The following is a 7,652-nucleotide window of genomic DNA, read 5'->3' as shown; positions in this document are numbered from 1 at the left end:
GCAGCAGTGAGATGGGTTTGGCATTGAAAGCTGGGCTAGACGTCAGGTTCAGACGATCATCTGTAGGTGGTGGGGGTGGGGGGGGGGGTGGAATTGAATCAGAAACAGTCAGAGGGTTGTGTCCCAGACCTTTGAAGGGGTGATCAGGGGAAGTGCAGATCTTGGGAGGGGCAGTGAGGAGGAAGGGGGGTGGTGAGGAGGGTGAGGCAGAGAAGGGAGGGTCAATGAGGAGGGAGGGACAGGCTAAGGAGGGAGGGGTGGTGAGGGGCAATGAGGAGGGAGTGGTTTTTGAGGAGGGAGCGCAGGAAGGGCAGTGAGTGAGGAGGGAGGGGCGGTGGGAAGGGAGAGGCATTGAGGAGAGAGTACTATGGGAGGGGCAGTGAGTGGGGCGGGGGGGAGTTGAGGAGGAAGGACATGGAGGGATTCAGAAACAGGAGATTCAGTGCACCCCGCTACCTGGCAAGCAAACTAGTATTCAAAATGGCAGACTAATCCAGCAAGCTCAGAAAGATGGCCTTCATTGGCCTAGAGTCTGCACGGCGGGATCCCCAATCAATCAAAGGCCAGCTCTCCTGAGATGTCACATCTGCCCGCAGCGGCCATAATGCCAGGCCCAATGTGGGGGAAGCTGGGTCTATAAATCCAGGGTTAGGGAGATCAATAAATCAGTCTTGACTTCACTTACACCCACGTGTGTTGTTCTTCTCTCCTCTGCAGTCGCGCCTCGGTCTGCAGTCGTGCCTCGGGTGACCCCGAACGAAATTTGGACCCAAAGATGATTGATTTGTCTACGATCCAGGCAGTTTCAACATTCTGGACGTTGCAACCACTGGTGTGGCAGAAGCCCAATTTCAAACTGCAGCAGATCTCCACGACTTTGAGGTGAGTTCAGTAGTCCAGGTCACTGCAGCAAGGATCGCTGGTTTCCCACAGCAGCTTCCAGAACAGGGCCAATCTGAGGCCCTGTCAACCTGCACGTACAGGCTCTCAAGGTGCAGGCTGCACATGGACAGCCTGGGGGACGGCCCCACTCGTCCTCATGAGTGATATGAGCTGGCTTTGGCCAAGGGGCACAACTCTTGCTTGCCCTCTGAGCAATAATCTTTCTACAGCAACTGCCTGAGGATGTCCGACAGCTGCTTGCCAACGAGGACCCCCGGAAAGTCGCAGCCTGGGAGGATGTGCATCAGTAGAGCAAATCGCTGGGCCCCGCACGCAGTGACCAATGATGAAGGAAAGGCATGTGGACTCTGCTGATGCACAGTGACGTTTCATCCAGCAACGATGGGGTACAGGCCCCCCCCACCCCCGATGCTGGACCCCTGCATGATTCAGGGAAACACCCTGGCCAGCTGTCAGTGATGGCCATGGCAGCTGCCAGTGAGACAGCCTCTTATACGTCTGGGGCACATTCTCAGTTCAGCATTTCCTGGCAGACATGGGAGCAGAGGTCAACATACTTCCCACCCACCCCCCCCCCCCAATCCTATAATACCCAGAACAGGAAGCCAGGCTTGGCCCTGGGGGCAGCAGACAGCGGCAACATCTGGATGTTTAGCGCCCACACGATCCCTCTCCGTTTTGGCAACAGCTGCTTCACGCTGGTGGCGGCGGCACAACCACTCCTGGACGCAAACTTTCTCCGGACGCACTGCCTACTGGTAGACCTGAAAGGGCAGTAGTTGGTACACACCAAGACATTCCAAACTTTTTACCTGGGCGAGACAAAGCTACCAGCCCCCCACCTTGACTCTATCACCCTCTCAGGCAATGAGTTCACCCACATCCTAGCGGAATTCCCCTCCATAGTGGCTCCGCGGTTCAACTGAGCCCAAAGCACGGGGTGAGGCTCCATAGAGGGGCCTTTGATTCACGCCAGGGCACGCCACCTCCCTCCAGAAAAACTCAATCAGAGCGAGGCGCGACTGCAGAACGAGAGAAGAACGACACACACGTGGGTGTAAGTGAAGTCAAGACTGATTTATTGATCTCCTAGCCCTGGATTTATAGACCCAGCTTCCCCCCCACTGGGCCTGGCATTATGGCTGCTGCGGGCAGATGTGACATCACAGGCGAGCTGGCCTTTGAGTGATTGGGGAATTCGTGCCTGCTGCCAAAGGCCCGGATGAGTCACCCGCACCAACCCTGGAGAAGCTCAGGGAAAGATTGGGTACCCTGGCCCCAGTGCTACCCACACAGCATGGGCAAACAAAACCTTTCATCCCCAAGGACTTGAGAACATTCAAGTACGTCTTCGCCTGCAGGGGAGCCCACCGGGCACCATTACAATGGAATGAAGGACCGAACAAAGTGATAAGGCTCAATGCTAGAGATAGGTGGGAAAGAAGAGACATTCACTGTTGACCGCCTCAAACCGGCACATCTGCATGGAAACACAAAGCCACCATGTCACAGGGGCAAGTCGCCCAAGCAAAGGCGGACCACAACCGAAGATGACAGCGCTCGCGCCACCTCTTCCAGGATGGGGGTGTGGGGGTGGCCTGCTACCTGGCAAGTGAACCGGCACTCTAAATGGTGGACTAACGCGGCGAGAGCGGAAAGCCCACATGCACTAATGGCCTTCGCGGGCCAAGGGCCTACACGGCGGGGAACCCTGGCCAACGAAAGGCCAGCTTGTTGGTAACGTTACATCCACCTGCAGCGGCAGGAATACAGGGCTCTGTGGCAGGAAGCTGGATCTATAGAAGCAGGGCTGGGAAGATCAATAAATCAGTCTGGACTTCACTTTCACCTCTGTGTGTGTGTGTGTGTGTGTGTGTGTGTGTGTGTGTGTGTGTGTGTGTGTGTGTGTGTGTGTGTGTGTGTGTGTGTGTGTGTGTGTGTGTGTGTGTGTGTGTGTGTGTGTGTGTGTGTGGTGTGTGTGTGTGTGTGTGTGCAAAGAGGCATGTGGTGCAACAACACAAAACAGACTCTTCTGTGTCTCAACTGTACCATGTTTAACGTCCTGTGAGAATGATTAGATCCTTACAAAAAGGCCAGAATATCTCCAACTTAACCTCGTGTAAAGTTTAACCAGAGCAGCCCAGCAACTTGATTTGTGTCAAATCATCTGATATTCATTTAACAGCCATTAGATTTCACACGCAATTTTAAAAAATTTGGACAGACAGCACGGTAACAGGCCATTTCAGATCAGAAGCCCGGGCCGCCCAAGTTACACCCCATTAACCTACAACCCCCGGTATGTTCTGAAGGTTACAACCCTGGAGGAACAACATAAAAACTCGTTCCAGGCAGAGCTGGATTCGAACCCTGGTCCCAATGGCTGCCGTTGTAACAGCAATGTGCTAACCATACCACCCAACCTTGTGTGTCAGTTGAAAGGGTTCACATTGTCCCTTGAACAATTCCATGTCCTCACACAAAAAGACCATGAGACAGAGGAGCAGAAATAGACTATTCAGCCCATCGAGTCGAGGGTGCAGTGAGAGGGAGGGGCAATGAGGTCGAGGGTGCAGTGGGAGGGAGGGGCAATGAGGATGGAGGTGCAGTGGGAGGGAGGGTCAGTGAAGGAGGTACAGAAAGAAGGGAGGGGCAATGAGGTCGGGGGTGCAGTGGGAGGGAGGGGCGGTGAGGAGGGAGGGGCAATGAGGACGGAGGTGCAGTGGGAGGGAAGGTCGGTGAAGGAGGTACAGCAAGGAGGGAGGGGCAGTGAGGAGGGAGGGGCAATAAGGACGGAGGTTTAGTGGGAGCGAGGGTCGGTGAGGAGGGAGGGGCAATGAGGACGGAGGTGCAGAGGGAGGGAGGGTCAGTGAAAGAGGTACAGCAAGGAGGGAGGGGCAATGAGGACGGAGGTGCAGTGAGAGGGAGGTTCAGTGAAGGAGGTACAGTAAGGAGGGAGGGTCGATGAGGAGGTTGGGGCAATGAGGACAGAGGTGCAATGGGAGGGAAGGTCGGTGAAGGAGCTACAGCAAGGAGGAAGGGGCAATGAGGTCAGGAGTGCAGTGGGAGGGAAGGTTGATGAGGAGGGGGGCAATGAGGTCGGGATTGCAGTGGGATGGAGGGTCGGTGAGGAGGGGGGACAATGAGGTGGAGGTGCAGTGAGAGGGAGGTTCAGTGAAGGAGGTACAGCAAGGAGGGAGGGTCGATGAGGAGGTAGGGGCAATGAGGATGGAGGTGCAATGGGAGGGAAGGTCGGAGAAGGAGGTACAGCAAGGAGGGAGGGTCGATGAGGAGGTAAGGGCAATGAGGACGGAGGTGCAATGGGAGGGAGGGTCGGTAAAGGAGGTACAGCAAGGAGGGAGGGCAATGAGGTCGGGAGTGCAGTGGGAAGGAGGGTTGGTGAGGAGGGGGGGCAATGAGGACGGAGGTGCAGTGAGAGGGAGGTTCAGTGAAGGAGGTACAGCAAGGAGGGAGGGTTGATGAGGAGGTGGGGGCAATGAGGATGGAGGTGCAATGGGAGGGAAGGTCGGAGAAGGAGGTACAGCAAGGAGGGAGGGTCGATGAGGAGGTAGGGGCAATGAGGATGGAGGTGCAATGGGAGGGAAGGTCGGTGAAGGAGGTACAGCAAGGAGGGAGGGGCAATGAGGTTGGGAGTGCAGTGGGAGGGAGGGTTGGTGAGGGGGGGGCAATGAAGTCGGGAGTGCAGTGGGAGGGAGGGTTGGTGAGGAGGGGGGCAATGAGGATGGAGGTGCAGTGAGAGGGAGGTTCAGTGAAGGAGGTACTGCAAGGAGGGAGGGTCAATGAGGAGGTAGGGGCAATGAGGATGGAGGTGAAATGGGAGGGAAGGTCGGTGAAGGAGGTACAGCAAGGAGGGAGGGGCAATGAGGTCGGGAGTGCAGTGGAAGGGAGGGTTGGTGAGGAGGGGGGGCAATGAGGACGGAGGTGCAGTGAGAGGGAGGTTCAGTGAAGGAGGTACAGCAAGGAGGGAGGATCGATGAGGGGGTAGGGGCAATGAGGACGGAGATGAAATGGGAGGGAAGGTCGGTGAAGGAGGTACAGCAAGGAGGGAGGGGCAATGAGGTCAGGAGTGCAGTGGGAGGGAGGGTTAGTGAGGAGGGGGGCAATGAGGTCGGGAGTGCAGTGAGAGGGAGGTTCAGTGAAGGAGGTATAGCAAGGAGGGAGGGTCAATGAGGAGGGAGGGGCAATGAGGCCGGAGGTGCAGTGGGAGGGAGGGTCGAAGGAGGTACAGCAAGGAGGGAGGGGTGATGAGGAGGGAGGGGCAATGAGGACGGAGGTGCTGTGGGAGGGAGGGTCGGTGAGGAGGGAGCACTGTGGGAGTGGTGGTGAGGAGGGAGCACCATTGAGGAGGGTGGGGCAGTGAGGAGGGAGCACCATGGGGTGGTGGTGAGGAGGGAGGGGCAGTGAGGATGGAGCACCGTGGGAGCAGCAGTGAGGCGGGAGCACCATGGGAGTGGCGGTGAGTAGAGAGGTACAGCGAGGAGGGAGGTACAGTGAGGAGGGGGCACCGTGGGGTGGCAGTGAGGAGGGAGGGACAATGAAGAGGGAGGTACAGCGAGGAGGGAGGGGCGGTGAGGAGGGAGGGGCAGTGAGGTTGGAGCACCGTGGGGTGGCAATGAGGAGGGAGGGGCAATGAAGAGGGAGGTACAGTGAGGAGGGAGGGGCAGTGAGGAGGGAGGGGCAGTGAGTTTGGAGCACCGTGGGAGTGGCAGTGAGGAGGGAGGGGCAATGAGGATGGAGGTGCAGTGAGAGGGAGGGTCGGTGAAGGAGGGAGTGGCAATAAGGAGGAAGTGCTGTAAGAGGAGCAGTGAATATCTCCCATCTTTTCTCCACCCTATGGTGGCTGACACCCACCCTATCTAGCCCTTGGTAAGACTGCACACCTTCCAGAATCAGAATTTATTGTCCCAGATTTTGATATTCTGTGGCAGCATTCCATCCACAATATTGCTCTATATTACAATTTAAAAATAAATCAACTAGTGCAAAGAAGAGACAGTGAGGCAGTGTCTGTGGTTCATTGTTCATTCAGGAATCTGATGGTGGAGGGGAAGAAGCTGTCCTTATGCCGCTGAGTGCTCATCTTTAGGCTCCTGGGTCGGGGACACCAATACCCCTGGGTGTAAAGCACTGCGAAAGGTAGTGGGCACAGCCTAGGACATCACAGGCAAAACCCTCCCCAACATCCAGAACATCTGCTGGGGACTCTGCTGTCGGAGAACAGCAGTGATCATCAAGGATCCACCCCATCCAGCACACGCTCTGTTCTCGCTGCTGCCATCAGGAAAGAGGTCTGGGGCCACAAGACTCGCACCACCAGGTTCAAGAACTGTTGCTCCCCCTCCACCATCAGACTCCTCAACAACGAACTCAATCAGGGGCTCGTTTATGGACTCTGACTTGTGCACTTTATGGATTTTTTTCCTCTCTGTTTTGCACAGTCAGTCTGTTTACATTTCTTTATCTGTTTACATGTGTAGGTGTGGACAGTTTTTTTGCACTACCAATAAGTGATCATTCTGCCTGGCCCGCAGGGAAAAGAACCTCATGTGATGTCACATGTGTATCTGACAATAACCCTGGAATCTGAAACTGATTCCTGAACGATCATGTACACAAATTCACACCACCAGTTTGCCTGTAGAGACCCGGCTTCAATGACCCCGCCAAGGGAAAAGCAAGCGAAAAACCCCTCGGAGAAATTGGTGTCCGCAACCCCCCCCACCACCTCCTCCGATGCCTCTGCCTTCTGCGCTCCCGTATCCACACGATCTCCTGTCTGTTCTAAACCAAGTCTCCCCCTCCCACCCACTAATTGCACCTAAAAAAAGTCTGGTCAGTTTTTTTTAAAGAATTTAGGGTTAGGGTTAGGGACCCCACAGGCAGTGCCCTCTTCACTCTGCTATGATTGGGAAGGGAGTCCAGGACCCTGAAGATGAGCTCCCTGAGGTATAAGGGCAGCTTCTACCCCCCCCCCCCCGCCCTCAGATTCCTGAATGGGCAACAACACCTCAGACATGGCCTCACCTTTTTTCTCTTTTAGCACGAATTATTTATGTTTAAATCTTGTATTTACGGAGCAGTAATTTATTGCAATTTTGTACCTGTAAAGCACATAACTGCTGCTCAAACAACAAATTTTATGACATGCAGTGAACCTGATTCTGATTTTGAATTCAGCAGGTTTTATGGCATCTAGAGGAGGCAAAAATACTTGAGCAAAGTTTCAGGCCTGAGCTCTTCCTCAAGATAAGGGGGTCAAAGTGACCTCCTCCAATTTTCCTCATCGTTCATCCCTCCAGGATGCATGCTTAGCCCACTGCCCTGGTCTCTCTACACGCATGCCTGGACACAGTTCCAATGCCGTCTACAAATGTGACAATGCCGCCACAAAAAACTCAATCAGGGACTCGTTTAAGGACTTTTACTTGTGCACTTTATTGATTTTTCTCCTCTCTATATTGCACAGTCAGTTTGTTTAGATTTCTTTATTTGTTTACACGTGAATATTGAGTAGTTTTTATGCTCATTGTCAAGAAGTGATAATTGGCTATGGGTAAACCTAATTATTTCTATTATTTCATGTTTGGCACAACTTTGTGGGCCAAAGGGGCTGTATTGTGCTGTAAGTTTTGTGACAGAATATAGATATGTTTTTGGGAGATAAATTGTAGCAGGGTTTTTAGTGTAGGTCACATACAAACACTTTAAAACAGATTTTATTTAAAATA

The sequence above is a fragment of the Narcine bancroftii genome, chromosome 8 (genome assembly GCF_036971445.1).
Source record: "Narcine bancroftii isolate sNarBan1 chromosome 8, sNarBan1.hap1, whole genome shotgun sequence".
Taxonomy (NCBI): Eukaryota; Metazoa; Chordata; class Chondrichthyes; order Torpediniformes; family Narcinidae; genus Narcine; species Narcine bancroftii.
The sequence above is the reverse complement of the archived record's forward strand: the minus strand, read 5'-3'. Positions refer to the sequence as shown.